Genomic DNA, 24,778 nt, shown 5'->3' with positions numbered 1-24,778 from the left:
AGGTGACAATGCTGACACACAGCCAAATGATAGTCCAATCTAATCTTTTAATCGCTCCGGTAACTTCATGTCTGCGGGTGAGTTGGGGCAAGCTAGCTGTGGGGATGGGATATCGTCTGAAGAGATATGATATGATCCTTGAACACATATCAAAAAACACACACTAACTCACATGCAGACTTACACACACTGTCCCGCTCAACCCCACCCTCAGAGTACTATGGCGAAGCCTCATGTATCTGTGGGTATTAACAGATCAGCGCAGAGCAGCAGCCACCCTGCTTTAAAGTCGTTTCCTGAGGTAGTGCTTCAGAAGCCTGCTGCAGAGGAGGATAAACGCACAGCAATCCCCCAGGCCCAGCGCCTCCTCAGCTCCACTCAGCTCTCTCTTTGCTGCCCCCTCCTTCTCCTCCATTCCTCGCTTATCCCCACTTTCCTTCCATCCCTCATTATTTCTATCCCCCTTCTTTTCCTCAGCATCTCATGCTTTCTGTCCTACTATCTGTCCCCTCTTTCCCTCTGGCCCTTCATATAATTCTCCTTCCCATGCCTTCCCGCTCCCCTCCCATTTTGTGTCCATCCCTTTCTCCTTCTCTCACCCTCATCTCGCTGTCTTTCTGCAGACTTCAGTAATGAACGAGGCTCGCGGCGCATCTTTGCAAGCTAGAGAACAAAGAACTGATGGTTATGCATTGTAACCCTAGTTCTGTTAAAACAGACTGAGCCCTGTAATGGGACTCTAAAGCCTCGGCCCCTCGTCTTAGCGCCTTCATGTCAGGCCATGCTCTCCCAAACCCTCATCCACCAAGATTTAAGTGACTAGTGACTCTTCAGGAAAACTGGTTCAAATGCAACGAGCATATGTGAACAAACATAAAACCTCATAAACATTTACTGAGTGCTTCAGTGACACAATAAGAAAAATGAAATTATTAATGACAAGTAAAGCATCTCCAGAGCTGTGGTGAACACCAAATAAATAGTAATTCCTGAATATGAACAAATGACCGAATAATCCATTGATGTCTGGCTTTGTTCAGTCTGCGAGTTTTGCTTTTGTCCAGATGACTTTCTGATAAGGCAAAGAAACTGCTTTCAACAGGGTCATAACGACAAGTGTGATTTTGCATCTGAATAAACTCAATTATCGGTGCACAAAAATAATACCCCAAAAACATAATTCAATGTCAGAAAAGGATGTGACTTGAAAAATACAACATATTTTCTGTTTGTAAAAATGTTGACTTTTCAGTGATAAGATATTTATTCAGGAAATTGACAGTTTCCGCATCTCTGTTATTTTATTGTCAGTCAGTCTCCAGGGGGGAAGGTGCATGCAATGAGAAATACTGTAGTCAATATATTGCATTTACACCGTGCCGAGAAATGCAGACAGAATGAGTTCATCACATGTAGTTTTAAAAAGAAAAAAGGAGAAGAAACGATCATCTAAAGCAAGTGCACTTCTTTTTGGGATAAAACAATATAACATTTTCATCTGTTTATTGTTCAAGATAAAGATTTTCATGTTACAACAGCAAAACAACTGAGCACTGAAATGAGCTTTGCGAGAGCGTTAGAGGGGAAGAAAGCAAAAAAAATGGGTGGAGGCAGAACTTTTTTGCCGGTGCAATACTTGTTAAAAACTAGACAGAGAGAGACAGCTTAATAGTGTCACACAGACATACAGGGAAACATCTTGCCATTCAGGTAGACAGAATGACAGACAAACATGCAGACAGACTGACAGGCAGACCAGGGAGGGGTAAGTAGGCTGAATCCAAATTAAGCTGATCAGAGCTCACTGTGAGTTAATCTATTTATGTGGATAAAGGACTTCCCTGTGGCTAAAAACACATCAAGTTATGATTCAGTCAGTATTTGTGTGTGTGTGTGTGTGTGTGTGTGTGTGTGTGCATGTGTGCATGTATGTGTGTTTAAATGTGAGTGAAAGAGAGCATGTGCGATTGTGTGTTACCCAGTGTGCTCTGTTTGTATCTGTTTGTCCATATTTAAATAAACCCGCAGACTCATGAGCCTAGAAAGCTTTCTTAACAACTAACGGCAGCAATCTGTGTTTTGTACTCCACGCACTCACACTTTCAAACGGACTACAGCCTACCTCGACGAGTGACTCAAAAGGCTAGAGATGTATTGATTTGTAAGGCAAAACCATGCTAATTACAGACAGACTGTCAAATCTGACAAGGCTGACAGAGTCTTCACTCAGGTATTTTGTTTATGTATCTAAGTCCAACACATCCTCATAATTTAACAACCACATATTCCAATTCTACCTGCACTCCAGAAGGACCCATAGAAGCGTTTTTTTCAAAATTAGGAGCGTAACATGTTGCTTTCCAAAACCACAGTTTTTTTCCAGCTGAATTTTAGACCGATGCTGTCGTTCTTCTTGTGATGACGGGCTGCGCATTGTGTGAATTGTGTGAGCGTGTGCATTAGTGTGTCTGTGACTTCTTGTATGTTTATATGAGAAAATGTGAAAGTGACTGTCTGCTGCCAATATGTAGGAGTGTGTGGGAGGGGTGTAGAGGGAGTGCAAAAGTGAGAGTGGTTTGGAGTGTAATTTTTGAGGAGCGTACTCTAAATGAATCTACAGTACACTGGAAGCTGCAGAGACTCACAAGGGTTTATGAGCACCCCCCCTCTCATGTGTATACCACTTCAAACAGCAATTAGAAAGCAAAATAAATACCCAAGTCAATCAGACACCTTTTCTTCATCTTTCTCATCCAGCAATCTTCGCCAAAATACATCAAGGGTAAATGATTGCAGAGATGGTTATCAACAACCAGAAATTCAGTAATACCAATGCATTTGATGAAATTAGGTCTCAAAGAAGAAAAAGACTGAGCAAAAAATGAATACAAATTCAATCAGCTCTGTGTACACTGCCTGCATATCAAAGAGAATGAGGAAAGCGGAGGGGCTGAAGTAGAAGGCCAGGAGATTTAAGTTTGAAATAAGCTTCAACTTCAAACAACTCCTGATTTTCATAAAATGCTTTCAACACACTGTTGAGCTTGAGCATGCATGCCATGAAAAAGCATTATTTACTACTGAGAAAAGGAATAGGAGAGCTATACAGTGAGTCAAAAAGACAGGAAGGGAAGGGGCAATTTCCCTTGCCTTTCTTAGTTGGCACAAGGTTCCCCTGTGCAGAGCAGAGAAATAAAACATGGGCTGAGCAACATGACAGTATCCGATGGAAGTGAGAGAATATGCCTTTAAGATAACACGATCAAGGAAAGGAAAAGGTTCTCCTAGCTCCTCTGGGTTATTCTTATCTGTTTATGGAGCCAGGCTGAAGTGAAGCCCTGTTAAATTGGTCTATCCAATACAGTGAAGCTGAAGACTGAAAATTTTCCTGTTGATATTTAAGTCTCTTAGACGAGGCAAGTTTCAAAAAAGATAAGTAAAGGAGATGCGGCAACAACATTCATTCAGACTGAGACTATAACTGACTGGAGAAAAATATTCAAGACTTCTAACTTCAAATACAGTACAGGACTGTATTACTGTATTTTTATTCAGGTATTGATTGAATTTCTTATCATAAGACGTAGCATGAATCCTTGCTGTTTGATTTCTGTTTTGTATGTTACAGCTGCGGTTTCAGGGAATGCTGCATCGTTGCACTTTTTATATGCACCCTCATGACTGACAAGGCAGAGTCTCTGATTAAACTTATAAAGTAAAAGAAGGAAACCCCAAAAGCATTTTTAATACAAATTTAATGCACTATACATTTTCACACTAACAATCTGGCTTCTTTATGTCTGACACAGCTTTTTGCCTTTTTTTCAGAACACGAGCTTTAAACTTCATCTCCACAAGGCATCTACTCCAAAACTATTTTTCATACACCTCAAGTCTGTGTGTAAAAGTGTATGTGCTTTACTCTGTTACTCTGAAAGAAGACCTCATTATGATGTTTCAGAAAATGGCAGCCGAGAGGAGCAAAACCATTTCTGAAACACAAGAATGATAGTCCTGTATCTCCACTGGTAATAGTTTCCTTTTAAGACATGCAAGGGAGAAGTTTTTAAGAATTGTTGAGAATATTATTGAATTCCAAAGTATGGGCTATTCAGCTTAATGCAGCACGAGCTACGGATGCAAACAACTCTCAGATGTCTAAAGTGAAATGTGATTCAGATGCTTTCGAAAACAGATTTGGGTGTCATTTTCTAAAAGCGCTACATGCTTTGTAATTGAAAAGGCAAACAATAATTTTCATAAACTATTTTATCTCACTCTGGCTGTCTCTGTCTTTGCCTCTTTAACTTTTAAACACATTTTCTTTTCTTTCAAGCTCTCTTGTTAGACATTTGTCAACAGGCAACGTAGATACGTGACTCAGCATGGATGTAAACAGTTTTACTGTGAAATGGGTTTACTTGTCTTCTCAGATTTTAGACTAAATACTGTAGGTGTTAAAATAAGACCATGACTAATTAAAATTTAATGACTATGACCGGCTTATTACTTTTACATGTACCCAAAAAAAAAAAAAAAGTTCAGTGCAGAGGAATATGTGTAGAAGTCTCTGTACACTACTGTTTGTCCCCTTTTATGCATTCATCCTTCATGTCTCCCTTCTCTCTTGTTCGTCCATCATAGTTGATGATGACCATGGCGTGGATGTAGAGCTCTGAGGTGCAGTCACAAGTCCCTCCTGCTGCCTCTTCAACATAGCACAGGAGCTGCTCCTGCCCTCATAGAGGACTGAACTTTCCTGGTCTTTTCCTCTCCAGGCAGGTCGGTCCTGAGCTAGGGGTTCCCAGCTTTTCAGGTGAAATCCAAAGCTCTTCAAGGAGGCTTTCAGGGTATCCTTGCAGTGCTTTTTTGGGCCACCTTGTGCTCGCTTGCCATTTTTCAGCTTGCCAAAGAAGACTTATTCTGGCAGTCTCATGCAGGGCATTCTGGTCACATGTATATTGACGTAGAACTGCAGAGAATCATCTGTATAACACTATTGGAGAACCAATATTGTAACTTTAATTTTTCCTTTTTTAAAGAAATTCAGGACACAATATCTTGTAGTTTATGGTACCTGCATACAATTACTGCTTCTGTTAAGACAATGTGACTTGTGAATCGCTGGGGAAGAGAATTACTATTATTATTACTGAATGTCTCACTCATCCTCTATTAATCCTTGCTTTTGTCATCTACAGTCTTTCATCACCACCAGTCTCTCTCGCTAACGCTGGACATTACTATTTGTGTATTTGCTCATGAGTGAACTTCTTACATTCCCTGCCAATGACTGATGGTAAAAAACACTTCTCCTTTAAACATAATAAAACCCCACATTCAATTAACGACATTGTGAAGATTTGAATGCTAAAAGAAATTATTAGTGACAAAGAACCCATTTTCTACAGAATCACAAATTAGCCATGCTTTCACCTGTAATAATAATCCACACTTTTATGATGGGAAATTGGGTTATCTGTGTTTGTCTTAGTTAAACAACTCTGCAAAGCCACACTAAGCACATGAGCATATACAGAACAAGGCTGCGGTGGAAATGACATTAAGATTTAGATTAACCTCTCTGTCTGAGAAGGATTTGTTCTGAAGAGATGTCACTACAAACCAGGATGATCTACGTGATACTTTTAGACAGATATGAGGCTAAATGACACCTCAAAGTGATGCTTTTATGAGAACAGTGGCATTTGGGGAAATGACCATCAGTGTAAATCTGACAGCGCAAAGGCTTGGTGTCAACCATTCTTTTTGGGCTAGAGTGTAATATAATTTATATTAAGCTTCAGACCAAATAATAAATGATTTGACTGACTAAAGAGCTTCCCTCAACACTGGACTCTCAAAAGAATGACAGATTCTAATGCTAATTCATTTTTACTTTCTAATTTGTTAGTTCTACACTTTATGGTAGCTTGGTCTGTATTACTAAGCCTTCTTTATGCTGTCTCCAACAGTTAGAGATAGTGGGAGGCTACCCTACACCCATTTATTCAGATTTCGTACCAGTGTATAGATTCAATCCAGATGGACCCGGATGATTTTCTGGTCTGGGACTGATAGTAGCACAAAACACACACACAGTCATCCAGTTATTTGCTGCAACTTGTTCAGATTATGCATTAGAATAAAATACATCGTAGGTCTATTAAGGCCATGATGGTAGAAAGAACAAGTGAACTGATTAAATCTGAATTAGCCCAAATTTAAGGCTGCTTTAAATGAGGAAAAACTTGGAAAAGTAGCTTAAAAACAAATGTTTGCTGGTCATACATTAACAGTACAAAGTAGCATGAACTAGTTTGTTGACTCAGAAAGGATCTTTTATGTCTGATGAGATTTGAAACAAGTTCTAAACATTACAGAATTTGCATAGGGCCTCGTAAAGTAATTGTTGTTGTTTTTTTTTAAATACAGTCATCAGATATTGTTGTCTGAACCAAAAAGGACATAAAGGACAAACCATTTGATGATAGAACTTTTGTTTACTTTTTGAAATTAACGTTAACGTTAGGAAGCCTGCTCATAAAGGCCAGCCTCCTTGGTGAAGGGCAAGTTGTGCGTTCAGTGCTGATGAGAAAACAACTATGGTTCAATTCAGGGACTGATGGTCTGGAAAAAAAATCACACCTTGAAAGCCTTTGTGAATGGCTGTCGAATAGACGACGTGTCAGAAATGTGCTTCCAGTTTGATTGTCTGAGAGCTCCCTCTCTTTGCCTCTCTCCTTCTGTCTTTGTCTCTCTTTAGCTGTCTGTCTTCCCTCTGAAAATTGAAGACTGTAGAGAGAATTGCCCACAAACTGCTTTACAAAAATGGTGGAATGACAATGGCGCCGTTAAAACCACTTGGCCATCCTAATGCTCATCCTATCGACGTTATTGATTTCCCATTCTGCTTGCAACCCTATAGCCTTGTGGAAGGAGGAGGATCCGCCTTGCCCCTTGGTGATGGTCAGCAAAGTCAGTTTAAATAGATACATGGACCAGCACACATCCTGCTGTAGACACACACACACACACCCCATCCAAGACTGAAATAGCTCAATGTTGAAAAGTAGCAGTAACCAAAGTCCAAACTTCAAACTCCTCTCACATCAAGCCCTGCCAGTCAGAGAAGAGAGAAGCTTTCAGATAGCACAGGAAGTATCTTGTCTTTTAGGCCGTTTGCTCTGCCTCTTTTCTACTTCACTTATTCTCTCATGGCAGCCAGAGGCTCTGACCTTGTGTAATGTCCTCCAACTAACTGGCCACTCAGAAAATCTTCCCACTTAATGAGAGAATGTCGCTTGTTAGCTAGTACCATTAGCTCCAGCCTTTGTCTCTCGCTGAGAGAGCATGTTGCCCCCTTATGCAATGTGTTACACTGACAACTAAAAGAATACTCACAAATACATAGGCTACATGAAAACAGTTGCAAATATAATTCCTATGCTCTTTATAGATTTTAAAGCATCCTAGTAAAAGATGTTCTGAAAGACAAAGAAATGTGTATTTTTCACTGTAAAACCTAAAAAAAACAGTTGGGCATGAGGGAAATGAAGGCCATAGAGGAAAGCTGAAGAATTACAGTGATTTGAAGTAAAAGGGAACAAAGTAAACACAGCAGTGTAGATCAGATAAAGACCAGGCTTTGAGACAGTTTCAGGGAAACAACAGTATACCAACAAGTAAAGCACTGAGCATTGTTGCCATCTATCAGGTGGATTTTGAAACTGAAATTAAAGACAGTAGTTATTATGAGATGCAACAGAGGTTTTACTTTTACTTTTTTCCCCCAGTTTACTTTCATCGGATTTCTTTGCTGAATTCAGGTAAAAAATATTATTATTATTAATAATAATAATAATTATTATTATCTATTAATATAACATTAATATTAAGGGTGGAGCCAAAGCCGAATCCGGTATTCGGCAAAGCATAAATAGTGGGTTTTAACAAATATTTATTTTGTAAAAATATTTTAAAAATCGGGGGAAAGAAAACAAAAAAAAAACATGTTAAATAGCAGGTTTTCCTCATGTGAGCATAGTGACGCGACGCTGAACGGAGCGTGTGAGTGTATGTGCGTGTATGTCGCTGCTAATCTGTATATAATAAACAAAAAACGTAAACAATATGGGTTATTTTCAGAATACAAGGCAGTCTCGAACTTGGAAGCATACCATGAGTTGACCCTGAGGTAAATCTTCCAGCAAAATTGCAAAAGTGTCCATGCATTTCCCCTGACTGAGTGGCTATCTGGAGCTAACGGTTGCTAACATTAAGTTTAGTTTGCTGTTGACTGAGCAGTTTGTCTTGTCATGTTGGCGCAGGCAATATGTTGGTGATTTCAACTTGTTTTTCCATCATCAGCTCAATGTGACACGTTTCCTGGTATGAGCTAACGCTATTTTCTCTGTTGTGGAAATGGGAGTGCAGAGCAAATTATGTTTTGTTCTGCTATTTCGCTAATTGTAGCTCATGGCAATGTGCGTTAGCTTACACCTGTTTTTGAGCTTTAACGACCATTAGTGAGTGTATCCTTATAACTGTCCTGTGTGTGTGTGTGAGTGTGTGTGTGTGTATGGATTAGGAACTGAATGTTAGTTTTAAAATGATTTTCTTTTGAATGATATTTATGGTTATACGTGTGCTGGGTTTATGAAAACCATAAACCAATATTACATTTCAGTGTTCATAATTATTAGAATAGTTTATTGAAGAACACTTATTTTAACACTTTAATATCCTAAAATTAAAAGTGTAATAAAAGTAAAAACAGAACTGTTGCTCCTATTGCCACTTTTGTTCAAATACAAATACAAATAATTTTGTTGTCACTGTTAAAGATAATTTTTAGATGATCTTTACAGATATTCTAATAAAATTAATTGACTGATCAGGTCCAATTTAACTACAAAGAAAATTATATATTCATATATGCTGCAAGTAAGTAAGAAAACCATTTAAAAACTGAAGTTGTCTACAGTAAAAAAAAATATTTGCATTCAGGGTTTTGGTGTCACTGCCATGTTGTTATAATTAAAATATTTCTGCATTAGAACAATGTTCCCTTTTAAAAGATAATACATATGATCGTCAACTTCAAGTGCCTCTTCTTACTGTTATCATTGTGCGTCATTACCACTTCATTACTTCTGTTAGAAGAGACACATGGAAAAATTAATATGAGAATGAGCAGCCTGCTGAGTACAGGCCTGACTAATCACAGCCTGCCAACATCTGAAAGTTACCCTGTCTCTACAGTCAGAGACTTCACCACACTAGAGGCAAAGCACCAGAAAGGAGACACAGATGCTGCTTCAGTGTCAAAGTGTCGACTCTCTAGGAAAAGCTCCCTGATATTAAAATGCATCTCACCTTAGTCATGAGGCTTTTATCTTCAAAATGCGATGGAGGGAGACCTGAGAGTCTTGTTTTTTCTTGTCTTTTTTTTTTTTTTTTTTTTTACCTGAACCTAAAATTCACAAGCCTCTCAATAGAAAAAAGCAGTGTTCTGAATGACCCTGCTTCAACTACCATTCATCGACCCGTCCAAATGGAACTATTGTTCAGCAGGAAAACTCTAAAGAGTGGCTGCCGCTCCTGTGGCCAACACATTATGAAGAAGATGATAGCTGTATTGTAAGATGTCTTTCAGACTTCCCTGTCTGTTCGACCATGTTCTAACCGGGTGGTACCCATTAGTGCACATGGTCTCTACTGAAGAATCTATAAAACAAGGGAGTCAAACATGTTCGATGAGCAAGGCCTGTCCAGTCTCTGCAAAAACAAAGCATTGTTAGCTACATGTTAAGAGTGCACTGTCGCACACCAAACACAGTGAAAGCAGTCTGGCTCACAAAGTCTTTCATCTTGAGAGGCAGAGTACTTCGATGACAAAAAAAAATCACCATGTCTGACGTTTATAACAAAAAAAATAAATAAATAAAAATGAATATAAGATATAGGCCTTTGGAAATAATTACTGACATTCTGAGTGAAGTCAGTCCTTTAATCTATGACGGCGTATTTGTGGGACATGAATGAATGATCTTACAACAAAGCCATGGAGGTTTTCCAACAATAACACCAGTGTACAATTTAAATCTGTATGAGATGCCGGTGTTTAATTCTCATTCACAGAACCATATTTACACAACAAAGCAAAATTTGGTGTTATCAGGTCCAAATTGATATAATATACTTGTCTTGTATTGTATATACTGTATTATTTATTATAGTACTGCTGTTGTATTCCAAAGTTCTACTATAAAGTTGATGTTTAAAACATTAAGGTTTTAGCCTTTTTACAGCAGGTGATTCATTGCTACAATCTCTCACTGCTTGTTAAAAATGGTCTAATAAAGCCAGAAATACCCAAACTCTATATGTTATGGGTATCTCTCTCTCTCTCTCTCTGTCTCCTTCCCTCCCTCCCACACACCAAGTGAAAGGTCAAGGTCAAGATGTGCCTTACTCATACTACACCAGGCTATGCAAACTCTTAGAAATGCTCAGAAATAAACCATTTGCATGGACCAAGTGTTAAAAGGGAAAGGTCATACAACTTATTGCTGTTGTATAATACACTAAAATACTCGCTGCCATTTTTCACAAGGCTGCCAGACATTTGTTGAAGTGGAGAATTTGATTTAATGAGGAAGCCACTTGTAAGAAAATACAGACAAAGGTGAGAGGGGTACAAACTGTCAACTGAAGGATCACCAGGTTGTACCTATTCATTGCATTGCATTATTTTGTTTTGTTTTTTTCTTTTTTTTTTCCATCTCCAGTGCAAGAAATTGCTGTGTCCCAGGAGAGGTGACCTGCTTATGTAGTGTGCTCCCCCTTTAACCTAGCTGTAAGCCATTCTCACCTGTCAGATCACTGCCTGGATGTATACTTATGTGTGTGTGAGTGCGCAGTTGTGTTCACATGTGTGTGTGTGTGTGTCAGGGTTTGTGTGCACATGTGAGGTTTTCTTTAGTTTTAGTTACGTTTTTTTTTTTTTTTTTTTTTCATACAAGAGGAAAAGCATTTTCTCTCAACCCTTGTCAACAGCCCAAAGCCATTCAAATGAAGCTTCACATTTTTATCTTCCCGTGCTCCCTTGTCTCTCTCTCTCTCACACACACACACACAGACACACACAGACACACACACACACTACGTCCACAGTAGAGAGTTTGGGAGCACAATTATGTCTATAGCTACTGCATTAATGAATAAAGCAAGTGTTCTCAAAAATGTTAATCTCTCCTCGGTGGTGTACATCGTGTGCGTGACAATGTGCCCCATATATTTGTTTGAGCGTGGGTATGTGAGTGTGTGTTCATACACCCAGCCCGGTGTTATTTACACAGTCTAGCTCTAAAACATTCAATCAAGGGTAGAAAATTGAATGTTCTTTATCTTCCACAGTCTAGCTCAGGTGCAGTTTATATGAGGAAACGCCACTAACCTCCCCATCTCCTCTCTGTTCATCTACCTCTATACTTCTGTTCTACTGGTTTAGCCCAGTCTAATCATAACTGTAATTACAATAGTGGGACTCCATTTACTCCATATATTTGATGTGAGGCTAGGACAGCACATTATCTATGGGAATCTTTCAGACATAATAAAATGCTGTTTAGTACACAAGTACGAAACACCGGAAACTTGAGGTCAATATGTCACCATTTATGAACAACATGTTCGGGATTGTTTGTTTACTATAATTTATATGAAACATTCTCAGATGCAGCAGGAACCTGGGGGAGTAGTTGCAGGTGAAGTGTCAGCTACACTAGTTTTTTAATATGGAGCATGAGCAGTTAGGAATTAATGCGCTATATTTACTGTCCACCAAATTCTGTGTGACAAATATATGCCCTCAGAAATTCCTGCAATGGAATGAAAAAATTAATGCCCATAGCATGTACACTACTTTCTGTTAACAATCCTACAGTGCAATTTGTTACACTTAATAGATACAGAAATTATAGTTGCTTAATATTTCTCTTAATATAGAGGACACAAAATGATCATAAGTGTCTGAATTTCCTACAAAGTAAACTATTAAGTGTTTATCACATAAGGAATAGTGAATGAGTTAACCAGGGAGTGACACAGCCTCTGTGTATTTTTACTCTTCACAGCATTGTGTATTTTTCTCAGAGAACATTTTAAAAGCAAAACGCTGCAGAGGTAACACTGAATAAACAAGGTAGCTGCTGGTGTCAACACTGCCTCTTCACTTTAATACTGAGTAACAAAGCCAAGCTCACAAGCCAACACAGCTGGTTAGCTGGCTAGATTTGTAGCATGTGTAGAACTGCTAAGTCAAATTAAAGGAGAGGTTAGTTACTGGACTGTATGGAACTGTGCACTGTGTTAATTTACAGAGGCAGCTTCCAGTCGGTTGATTCAGAATGAACTTACCATTGTTGTTGCTCTACCTAAAAAGAGCTAACTGACTAAATGTTAACAGTTGATGAGCCTGCTAAGTGGCTGAGGGTACATGTGAATGGCTAAAAAGTGAGGGGGGTAAAAACAACAGCAATGGAGTTGGCACTGGTGACACGGTCATGGAAAAGGGCGTTTTGAAATAAAAAGTTCTCTAATAAAATAAAAATAAACAACATGTCATGAGTTTTCATGATAAGTAAATAATAAGTTTCATAATAAGTAAGACTGACTTCAGTTTTCATGTCCAATTAATGCATGTTACTAACTTGGCTTCTCACCTGCAGATTTCATGCTTTCTCGTCTCACAGGTTGCTATGGATCAGGGTCTTGGACCCCCTGCTTCTGGATCACGGGCTTCCATGGACTGTGGATGTGGGGACCCCCGTGATCCTGTTTGACATCCACACCTGCTTTTATTATTATTAGTCATATTTCTATTTAGTCATATTTCTTTTATTATTATCATTGTTATTGTTATTATTGTTTTTATTGTGCTTCTCTCTTTCCTTTCTCCCCGTCCCTCTTTCTCTCTCAACCCAACCAGTCAAGGCAGATGGCCGCCCACCTAGAGCCCGAATCTGCTCGAGGTTTCTTCCTGTTAAAGGGGAGTTTTTCCTTTCCGCTGTCGCCAAGTGCTGCTCATGGGGGAATGTTGGGTCTCTGTAAAATAAAGAGTATAGTCTAGACCTGCTCTATGTGAAAAGTGCCCTGAAATAACTTCTGTTGTGATTTGACATTATATAAACAAAACTTAATTGAATTGAATAATGAATTGTGTCATTCACAATTTATAAATACCATTTAATGCTTTTATATATTTTAAACTGCAAGAAATTACATGAGTTGGAATTACTCGCTGTAAATACTGACAACATCACTCTCACATGTTCCTTTTGTTGACAATACATTTGTTGTTCTTGATGACTAATTAGGAGGAGCAAATAGCACTTCAGTTGGGATTGTGCCACTAAACCCTTTGGAAACAAACTGAGTAAACATCTGATAATTGCCTTAGTGAGCAAACCTTTGTTGCCAAGATTTGCTTGAAGAAAAAGTAAAGCTCTACCTGCAATGTTCTCCATATATGCATATGTTTTAAGAAAATCTGCAAACTTGCATCAGTGCAAAGATCGCTGTATATTTTTTATTAAGTGAAAATGCAATAATCTTTTAAAATGTGAAACTCACAAACCTGTTTCAAAATTACAGGGGGTGGGAAGGGGGACAGTTCAACCAAGAGTTTTGTTTTGCCTAGTTCTCATTTTGAAAGCTAATTAGCTAAATGTATTCACACCATTCCCTTGAATGTGTCATGCATTTGGAAATATTTTTAATCATTATTTTTGTTCAAAGCCTGGAACTAAATGTGTGTTCTTTTCACCTCGAGTCTTTAGTGTCTATGCCACTTGAAAACACCAGAGGACAACGTGCTGAAGGTCATACAGTTGTCAAAACCCACTATGCATTTAGACACCAGTAAACACTGCAGCCTTTTTGTGGTCATTTGTCAAGAGCAATTGTGGAGAATAACATCAAACAGCAAAAACACTCTCAAGTTTTTTGCAAATTAACCACATGAGAATTAGGCAAGTGTTTATGTTTTGACTCCAGCAAGATGCATAAAAAAATTAACACAAGCATGAACATACACGCTCACATGCTTGTGTCTAAATACAGTATCCACACACACACACAAAAGAAAATAAAAAACAGTGTGTGTACGAATATTGTTTGAGACCCATGGTGTATTTAAAGGAATGGAATACAATTTCATTGTCAGCCTGCCACTGTAAGCTGGATCATCATGTCATTTGGTGATTAGGCCTTTGTGGACTAGCTGTTCAGCCCAGTATCATGCCAAAGCGTGTAATACACTCGCCGATCCACTAGAAGACACCGTGTCAGTGTCATGTTTTGCTCCGCCTAGGCGTGAAAAGCACACGTGTGTACGACTTTCAAAGAGCCTGTCAAGTGGCGCAGATGACAGATGACGTCTATATAAGGTAACAAATTTTCATATTTGGAGGTGGCAGGTTGGGTGGATGGATAGATCCTTACTTGCAAAAAGTGGACTTTGTGGACTTTGCTGCAGGAGACCACTGTTCGCATCCCGCTTCCCACTGTGAGTGTCACGTTTCCAACCACAAGTCGGATTTTAAAAAACGTAGCTACGATTGTTGTGGTGTTTACTGTTTCCATGACAATAAAGTAGTACCTTTAACCCACACCACGTTTCATGTGTTCATTTGAACCAAAACTATGATCTTTCCCTAGCCCTAATCAAGCGGTTTTTGTGGCTGAACCTAACCAGACCTTAACTACAGCGTTGTCACACCATAAAACATAATTATTTTTTAACAGTGATTTGTAACAGTTTTGGAAAGCACAGACAAATTATGTTGTCCTGCTTTCATGACTATTTCACAACTGCCGTTGCCCCCTGCTGGTACTGCACCTTTATACATGTGTGTACTTTTGACGTCTAGGCGAGGCAAAACGTGACACTAACATGGTATCCTCTAGTGGATCGGCGTGTGTATTACACACTTTGGCATGATACTGGGTTAAGCTGTTTCAGAAGCAGAGGCCTTTACCCATGCATCCAGGGACCAGACCCCCCCCCCCACCTCCACCCCCGATCCCCTTCGCCTGGTCTTGCCAGTTGAAGCCCTCGTCTCTCCCGCCTCTTTCTTTTCAGGCTTGGCCAAGTAAGTGTTTAGAAAACAGTGTGTAGAAGTGTTCTGTTATCCGTACCGCCTTGCGGGTCTGAAGATGCGTAATTTTCTCACAACAAGGGATCCCATGATAGCTCTCTGCTTTGAGTAGCTATTAATGCCCTTTCTTGCTCAGTGGTTTGTCAAATGCATTAATCGGAGGCTTGGCAATGGATGGAAAGAGGCAGAGGAGGGAAGCTGTAGAATACAAGGAAGGGAGAGGAAAGGAGAGACAAAAACATGCTCTGTATGTGTCCATATTATTCTGTCATGTTTTTATCACTGATAATCCTTGGTCAAAGCAGAGATTTGAGCACCTGGCCATCAACCTTCTAATCCTTTTGTGCCTTGTTCTCTCTGTCTAAACACTGACCTCTAGTCAAAGAAGCAAAAATTGCTTGAAAATGTCTGTCCGTGCTTCTTTGTAAGATGATTTCTCCCTCATCATGGCAATTTGTTATGTGGAACTGTGAACCTACCAGATCAAACATGATCTGAATCTACCTGAAAAAAGAAACACACTTCTTTCAACTTTTTGTACACTGATTGCTTTTCCTTTTTGCTTTTTCCTTTGCTTGTTTTTCCTCTGCCTTTTGTATTGCTGTTGTGACTACATATCTGCATAAAGTATGAGAGCCTTTCAACACTTAGAAGAAAGTTTAAGCTAAAGGCAGTTTTCTTGGCTGTGCCTTGTTGAAACTCTGTAAACTGCTGCTTGTTCAATAAAGCATATTTATTAGAAGCAACACAGCTAACGCAGTGACAAGCTCAATGAAGTGACACTGCAGATCGGATGAAACACTTAGTGCCCCTGGCTATTTTCCCAAAAAACGCTCCAGAAAATGCATGCTAAAGAGCTTACACGTTTGGCGAGACAGAACAGACAAAAAGAACAAGGTCCCCTTACTCACTGCCTTGTAAATATAAAGCATAAACAAATTGTTGCAAACTTTCCACTATATTTAAAAACATCTTACATCTTAAATTCATAATCAATAAAAATATTGCAAGTAATACATAGTGACAATGCCAATATGCTACATCTTCAGCACCCTTGCTTGTTTCCTCCCACTGTTCACGTGCTCTGACTATTGATTGCAATGTCAATTTATGTGGCAACGATTATCTTATTAGCAAATTCAGGAAATTTGACTTAGATTAGCAATGTTACAAGATCAAAGAAAACACATTACAGGGGAGTTTGCAGTGTGAACAGGAAGTGGCTGCCCATGGGATGTGTTTAGGTGAAGGAGATAAACATGCAAACCCAAGAACTCTACATCTCTCTGGGTAATTACAAGGGACTGCAGGGGTGCTTTGTCTGTGGGAAATGAGTTGTGCATCATATAGGAACACAGTAAAGAATAAATAAAAGAATATTAATGTAGCTGTGCCATGGCTATATTTTCCACTGATTTTATAGAATTACTCAAGAGAAACCAGACATGCACAAACAAGGCGGTAATGACCTGTTACATTGGGGCAGAAGTTATCAAGAGAAAATTTATCTTAAAGGCGTTTGCTGCTAAGGGTTTTTTTTTTTCCAGCTCAGTAAAAACGAGAGCAGGGAATTAATTCAAAGAAGATGCATCTCTCATAATTTAATGTTAAATTATTCATATTTAACATAAGTTTGTTTATCTTTTTTATTTCATGAAGCCATTGAACCCATTTACCGTACATGACGATGATGCAGATATCTTTGCTATTGTGCAAAAGCTTAGATTTTAACAAAATAGTGACTCAAAGACTATTTGTGTAAGCGTGTCTTGCTCTGTTCTCATGATCATTTAAGCTTTTTGTGATTTTAACTCAACCTAATGCTGGTGTATGTAAGGCAATCAGTCCCTTGTTGGGTATTTAGCGCTTGGCTTCAATACAATGTCACCTTCTGGCTCAGAGGCTGAATGGAGCCTTACTACGCACTGTCCTGCATAGCAATGACACAGAGGACACCAGTGAGGTCTCACTGATTTCCCTCACACGGTTTTACCGTATACTCTAAAGACTTACTGATACTTAAGTGTAGTGATCGCAAACTCTTCCTAAAACAAAATGTTTGTGCATACACACACATACCTAATTTCCACCATAAAGTATTTTTTATAGGCTGCAGTTGTTTGTTTGTTTGTTTTCATCTGACTGATTGATGCCCTCTATTCAGGCAAGGAAGGAGGGGTGCACACAGGATAAATTTGAATTAAAATTTAAACAAGATTGCGTCTTTAAGTAGTTCAGCAAAGCTCTAACATAATATCAAAACATTTAGTTGATGAGGTTTTCCCATCACATTGACTTACATTAATGGATTGAATTTCATGGTTAATGTAAAGTTTATCAGCACTCGACAGAAGTTGTTGTGCAAGATGAACAACTATGAAAAGCTTGTATACTCCAAAATGCAGCATTAGTATTTATGATTAGACCTGTTACTGACCTGAGGGTAGAAAAAAGGGACAGTTAAGAAAGAAAGAAAGAAAGAAAGAAAGAAAGAAAGAGAGAGAGAAAGAAACAAAGAAAGAAAGCGAAAGAAAGAAAGAAAGCAAAAGAAAGAAAGAAAAAGAAACAGCATACTAAAGCAAGGCAGAGGGATATAGCGCTGCTGTGCTGACAGCTTTCAAGCAAGAGCCAGTGGAGTAAGAAGAGAGGCCATTCCCCTCTCTTCCTCTTCACCCCTCCTCTCCTCTCCTTTCTGATCTGACCCTCACCGTCACTCCCTCTCCACCCCCCATCACCCCCACCTTTACCTGAGCCTTGCATTTCCCAAGGGGCATTAAACTCACTGGCCCTGTTTGATTTAGGCAGGTCGGGTGTCAGTGTTCTCTACAAGCCCATGGTGAACCATGAATAATGGATCTGCCACGGGTCTGAGTCCCCCTGGGACTCCCAGCTGCCCCCTTCCCTCACTCTTGCTGTGACTGGAATAGTCAATGTCCCATTAACAACCAATGATTCATAAAGGTTCTCACTGCCAGCACACAAGAACAGAATATGTGAAAGAGAGATTGTTGATGGGAGATAAATAATGAAGCTGATACATGCATTTTACTCATAAGTTTGCATTCATTAATAAAATGAGAGATGGGCTACAAATATCAGCATTAAGGCCATTAGACATATGGCTTTGTTGATGGGACAAACATCTGGGTGCTGGGCTTCAAAGAGTAACCAACCGAACAACCAACAGTTGGTGTGCTAATTTACGAGGTACGTTTTTTAAGCTTTTTGATGTAGACTTCTTATGATGCCCTAGAAGTAATGAAAAAAAGCTGTTGCATGAAGGATTTGAAGACTTCCAGCCTACTGTTATCCAGGTCATAAAACTCAAAGTCCCGCCTTGAGCTTCAAAAGTCCCTGTAGCTTGTTTACATAATCTTTTGTTGATCCCATTCCTCAAAGTTATGCAGTTTCCTGAACAAATTTGTGGGTGCCCTGCATTTACAGTGTATTGTTTGAGTTTTTTGATTTGTGTTGAAGGACAGTTTCATCTGCACAAATGTAGGTTCGATACCTCTGTTGGAGGAGCTGCAGCTGCTTCCTGTCTTTTTTTTTGTTTGTTTGTTTGTTTGCAATGTGCTTGCAATGTTTACACTTCTGCTTTTTTCCTCTTTCCCTGAGGTGCAATCTTGAAAAAACTACAGTAACTCCTCCTTCACACATCTATTTGAGGAGCAAGCAAAAGCTTTCCAAATAGTGCTTGCTTTAATTAAGTCTGTCTGTGTGCCCGTTATTGCATTTTTACGTCAGACAATCAGACAAACTGTGTTATTTTCATTACTAAGGCTTTCTTACATCTCCTTTTACAATAAAATAAAAACATAAAACATATTTCCATGCTACTGGTGTTACAGCCTTTCCAAACAGCCATCTGGATTGAGTGCAACATTTTAACCAAGTGTTTGAACCCTGATGAAGGCAAAAGTGGGAAGAAAAATATAATTTTGATAAAAGTAAAAGGCATATGTGTATGGTTCTCATTTATTAGATATACACAAGATCTAATGTAGCTTTCAGTTGTCACAAGTGTGACATCCCTCTCACTGGCTAGTGGGCTGAGCCAGTTGTGACTCTAGGATTAAAAATTATTGAGAAAAACTGGGTATATCAATGGGTTATCAACTAATTTATTTAAAATATAACAATTTTAAATAATAATTTTGTTGAGATAAATCTACAGCAATACAAGACTTACAATAGACTGTATGCTGCACCAACATTTCCAGTTGAACCCAAAATTTCACAACAGATAATCCTTAAAATCAACATGATCAATCTCATCATGGACAGGAATGTTTACTATTGTGTCTTCCACTAATCTGCTGCGGCTATACCAGCCCGCAGTGACATTTACTGTACACTGTTTGTCATTTCACCTTCAACTCCCTTTCTCTCTTTTCCATCAGTCCTCCTTTCCTCCCCATCTGCCACCTCCACCTCTTATATGAGGAAACATGACCCGAGCGAACCAGGGGACAGTTTCTCCATCGCACGACTGCTGATAACTTCATTTTCCCATAACTGCAAAACTGAAGAAAATCTATATTTCTAATTTCTAGATAGTTGAGATGAATTTAACCACCTGTTGTGGTGAGCATTTGGAGGTTGTTTGAACATCTACGACATGTTTGCGTCTTTAATATGCACCTGCTTTCAGACACCTGCTTTCAGTACAATCACAGAGTGCTGGGATAGAAGTTCACAGACATGCTAGGCAGAGAGGCTCGCAACATATGTTCATAGGGATGCCTTTCACACACATTCAGAAAGGAGCAGGTCACAAGCTCTACCTAAAGTGTCATCAGTGCAACATTACCAGTATGTAAAAAAACACAAATGACCCCAAGTAACTCAGGGGTTCAATCTTGCTCACAATGGTGAGCATATAAAAGACTATGACAGGTGCATGCATAGTTGTCATTCAGACTGACAAACCAGTCACTGTGGACACCAAAACCTTTCAGACATCACAAAGACCCAGGTGCACACACATACAAACACATAGGGTTTCACTGTTTTTGCCTCAGACATTCCCACAAGCACACACACACACACACACACACAAACAAACAAACACATACAGAGTTGAGAATCCACTACTGATATGTAATATAAAACCTGCAATGCTACATAATCCCCCATAAGTATGCAGGAAGGAGGGCAAAGACTCATATAGCTGGAACCTGTCTGTCAAGTCACATCTCCACTAGTAACAGTCCAAGGGAAGAGTAAAAGGGATAAGTAAGTCAGAGCAGGTGGCCAAAACAATTTTGAATTCAGTCGATTCAAGACGGGGGGTAGGCTATAATTTCTAATTCAAATGAGTGTTGAAACAAGAGCATCTTTTTTTTGTTGGGCCAAAAGCCTATTAGACAACATTTAACCGGAAGGCATCTCACATTTCCCAAACACAATTACCATTTTAAAGTTGGTACAGTGCACATAGTTGAAGAGGAGCATACAATACTGGATAACAAGTAAAACATGCTAACACATCATAGAGGGAACTGGGACAAGGAGTCAAAACAATTCCCCCTATTACAAATTAAAACTTAATGCATGCTGTCTGCTTTCATGTACTGTACTTACAGATAGGCAACAGCATATTTTGACAGTCAAGTGCTTTGTCCATTCATGATCAAATGTGCAAGTAGCGTAGGGGCTGAGGAGGAGATTCAACAGGGACATGTATTAGCTCAGCTCTATAAAATTGGAACAAATGAAAACAGATAAGCTAGTTGTAACACTTAATCACCATGTTTTTTTAATAAACGTCTTGGAGATGTTATGGCAGTTTCACTGTCAAAATTTCATGTAAACTGGGAATTGTGACAGACAGGTTGAAAATGTCAGCTGCCAACTCTAGTTTATGTTCTCTCAGTTGTGGCTGAATGCTGGAAACAAAAATTGACATACAGTATGCCGGAAATGGAAAAGTGAGATTGGGATATACAGCCCTTTGACCTCTGAAGCAAAATGAATGCCTATCTGGGTGACTGAATTTGTACTTGAAAGCAGTGACTGAAACAAAAACAAACAGTGAGGTGGCAATATCAGCCATTCAGCCAAGGTAAGGTAAATGCACATTGGTAGATAGGTGGATGAAGGAAAGGCTGTAAATCAGATAAAATCAGATGGATGAACTGCAGGCTGGATGGTTGGAACTAGACTGAAGGGCTAGTTGATAATCTCACCTTTCTTCTTCTGTCTCTTCAATATTTTAATTGGCTGGATAACCAAACAGACTGGCTGAGCAAGTGACTGCCTAGGTGTAAAATTTGCTGCCGCAAAAATTGTTGGCCATACTAAAATATAACCTGCCATGAGGAATGAAGGCCAGACAGTTTATGTTTTAGTGCCAAATGTCCTTATCAATACAAGTTAAAGGAGCCCGGAGCATAATTGTCCTGTTTATCAGTTCTATTACAGGCCTTCTAGAGGCATCAAGCTAGGGCAATAAATAAACACAGGTACTGTAGAGTTACAAGGCAATACCCTATCTCACTTGATAGATCTCTAATAAACAGTGCATCACTCACAAAAAAGAATTACGCTATCTATTTCAATGTCTTCCAGAGTGCAACATCTCCCATACCAAAGCAATTACCAGGAGAGCCTGATACACACTGCTGTCAAAATCATCATTTATACCTCTAGTTATACTGTTATATTTAACATTTATTCGTTAAAATTTACAAAAAATGTCTTTACCTATTCTAGAAATGATAAAATGGCATTAATAATTTATGTAAAAGTGGTTTAGACAGTCATAGAGCAATCTGAAATTAAAAGTTTGTTAGAGAATTTACTGAAAACTGATGAAAAATGAGCAATTCTTTGTATGTGATGTAATTTTGTGAAGGAAGCTCAATACTGCTTAATTCAAATAAAACATTTGAGCTAATAATAATTATTACACAGAGAGTGAAGGTAAGGATTCATCATTTACATTCAGTCTGTCATTGCTTCAGGTTGATCACATTGGCAAACTGAGAGACTGAGATGCAGGGCTGCAACAAAAAAAGCACAAACCTTTTCACAACAATTATGCTCCATAAATACAGTTTAAAGTACAACTGTCTTTATGAAAATATGTTTCCACCAATAAACTACATATAGTTGCATCACAGGCCAGAAACAGGGATGAAAAAGACTTCATGACTTCAAACTGCTGTTTCCAAAACTGCAGGCAAAATTATTTACCTAATTGTTTTTTCCCCTACTGGTTAACAGTATAGAGTGGTGTTGAAGCCTGGTGTAGCACAACATAGTTCAACAGCACACTTTAAAATGTGCAAGCCACTTCATCCACTGTAAATGAAATAGCCAATTAAAGGACCACTTGGCCAATGTTCAAACAGAAGTGTTTAATTGTAATGTGGAGGCAACATGTAAAAAAGGACATACCCACTGTATATGTGTCTTAAGAGCCCGATAACACCACCACTTTCATCATCTCAACATGGCATCTCAACATCATTCTGCTATCTTGTTAGTTCACTGGTAGTGGAAGCTAACATAGCTTTTAAACAACAGCTGAGAGTGACCTACCAGAGCATATGGACAAAAACAACTGTGATAAAATTTTGGGATATATTACAGGCTAACTAAGTTCAGAAGTAACAGATGAACAATACTTGCTTCTGACCAACTGTAAGTTGGTCGGAAAAACAAACATCCCAAAAAGCAATGTTAGTTGCTAACAATATGGCAGCTAATTTCATCCATAATAAAATTGTGGAAAAAATATATTAAATGTAAATATATTTACATTTATTATTAACAAACATAGTATATGATTACTTACTTAACTTATTTACAGCAGTAAACTGTTGTATTATTCATGTTGGCATGTTGCTGTCTTTGCTTTATCTTTGACTCAGCGGCACTAAGAGCTCGTTGATGGCTGCTCACAAGGCTCAGCAGCCGGCAGTCTTACTGACATCTGTGCTGGGGAGTGGAGCTATGTGAAAATGTTGGGCTTAAACAGACAGTTTACCAGTCTGTACTCAGTGTCTCTAACTAAATGTTGCATTGTTATCATCAGTGATATAATAATGTTTGTTTTGTGTGTGTAATGTAGTTGATAAGCTAGCTAGCATAACATTAGCCGCTATTTTTAGCAAGTTAGCAGAGTTCATAATTTTGAGAGACTATTCCAACTGCACAACAATGCTATAGTCTATTATGCATGCCCACTTCATACAAACATAAATGCTTGCTGTAGTCTGCACATTTTTTTTCTCACAAACGGTGTGCTAAAACACACCATTATGCTAAAACAGTCAGCCAGACAAAGCCTCAACTGTTGTGCTAGCTAGCTCGGTGTGAGAGTTGAGAGCCTCTACTTGGAAAACGGTATTTCTCTGTCAATTCTAGGATGCTTTCTAAAGAGTGGTAACAAAGATTGATATAAAAAATCATGATGAAATTTGACAAAGCATGTTTATTTTTTTTATTTTTATTTTTTTTTTATTGACATTAACACTGGAGATTAGAAACTGAATCCATATCCAAGTTTTTAAGTCATTTTCAAATGATGATGTTACTTGTGTTTTGTATGTAACTATGTAACTACGAGCGATATTTTGGATCAGCTTTTATTTTTCAAAAAGAAAGGGCTACAGAGCCAATCAATAGCTGAACAATAATACACTAGCGACCAGTAACAGCTGAATCCTTCCATGGTCTCTCTTTATTGCTTTGATAAGGATGAGGATGAACCTGTTTTGACATTGAGTGTCATTGTAGGAGTGAATTAGAAGATACAGAGAAAACAGCTTAGAAACTGAGAGCAAAGTGATTAAAAAGAGAGAAAATGATAAAGTGAAGAGGACCACGGCAGCGATTAATATCATTTGCCGGTAAATCCAGGTTTGGTGGTTTTCCAATCATAGCTGAAGCTTGGAGCCAAAGCGGTGCTGCGAACTGGGACGGCTTCACAATCCCCTAGCTCAGAAGTATTGTTATGTCTCTTGGGTATTATCTTACAAAGCCCATTATGCTGCAGAAACAAAGAGGAGAGACAGGCCCAGAACTGTAGTAACTCTAGTGTGCACACAAACATACACACACAACACACACTAACACATGCACACATAGTAGTTTAATCTTTGGAAAGATATGTATTATCACTACAAATCCAAGCGTGTCCCCAGATTACTGTGTGCATGCAGCTGTGCACCATTAAAAACAGATGTGACATCTTCATATCATAAATTCTCTGAGACAGATAATGTGAGTACAGCAAATTCAGCAATGTGTTAACAATACATAAAACACCACATAACCCAGTGAAGCCTGTAATTTCTTGTGGGTGTTTAGTGAATTAAGCCTGCACAGTCATATTCACTGGTACTGTCAGAGGCGTATGCACTTCCTCATTCATATGTGAGCCTGGTCTACCAAAAATGTGCTACATGAGCAGTCATGTTGCAGTATAAAATATATATAAAACTGTAGATTGCACTGCTGTTCTGCAATTAACTGCTATGGTCACAGGCACCACAGTGGTAAATTTGTGTCAGCCACTCAGCTCTCTCATTTCTAGCCAAGCGCCATCCAGTTCAAGAGGCCATTAGCGAGTACAAGACATACCCTAATTTAATTTTTAGCTC

The 24,778-nt window shown here is 38.8% G+C and overlaps 1 protein-coding gene across 2 annotated transcripts in view; it reads right to left on the bottom strand.

Annotated features, from left to right (window-relative positions):
• LOC121894715 (cadherin-22) overlaps window positions 1-24,778 on the bottom strand; it is a 180,782-nt gene that overhangs the window by 138,310 nt on the left and 17,694 nt on the right. Inside the window, exon 2 of one of the 2 annotated variants that reach the window (XM_042407515.1) lies at window positions 20,751-20,823. The exons of the other annotated variant lie outside the window; for it this stretch is intronic. The gene's annotated coding sequence lies outside the window, so the exon portion shown is untranslated. The remainder of the gene's footprint in view (window positions 1-20,750; window positions 20,824-24,778) is intronic. 2 annotated transcript variants of the gene reach the window in all.

Source organism: Thunnus maccoyii, chromosome 3 (genome assembly GCF_910596095.1).
Source record: "Thunnus maccoyii chromosome 3, fThuMac1.1, whole genome shotgun sequence".
Lineage (NCBI taxonomy): Eukaryota > Metazoa > Chordata > Actinopteri > Scombriformes > Scombridae > Thunnus > Thunnus maccoyii.
Note: the sequence above shows the minus strand (reverse complement) of the source record. Positions and strands in the feature narration are given on the sequence as shown.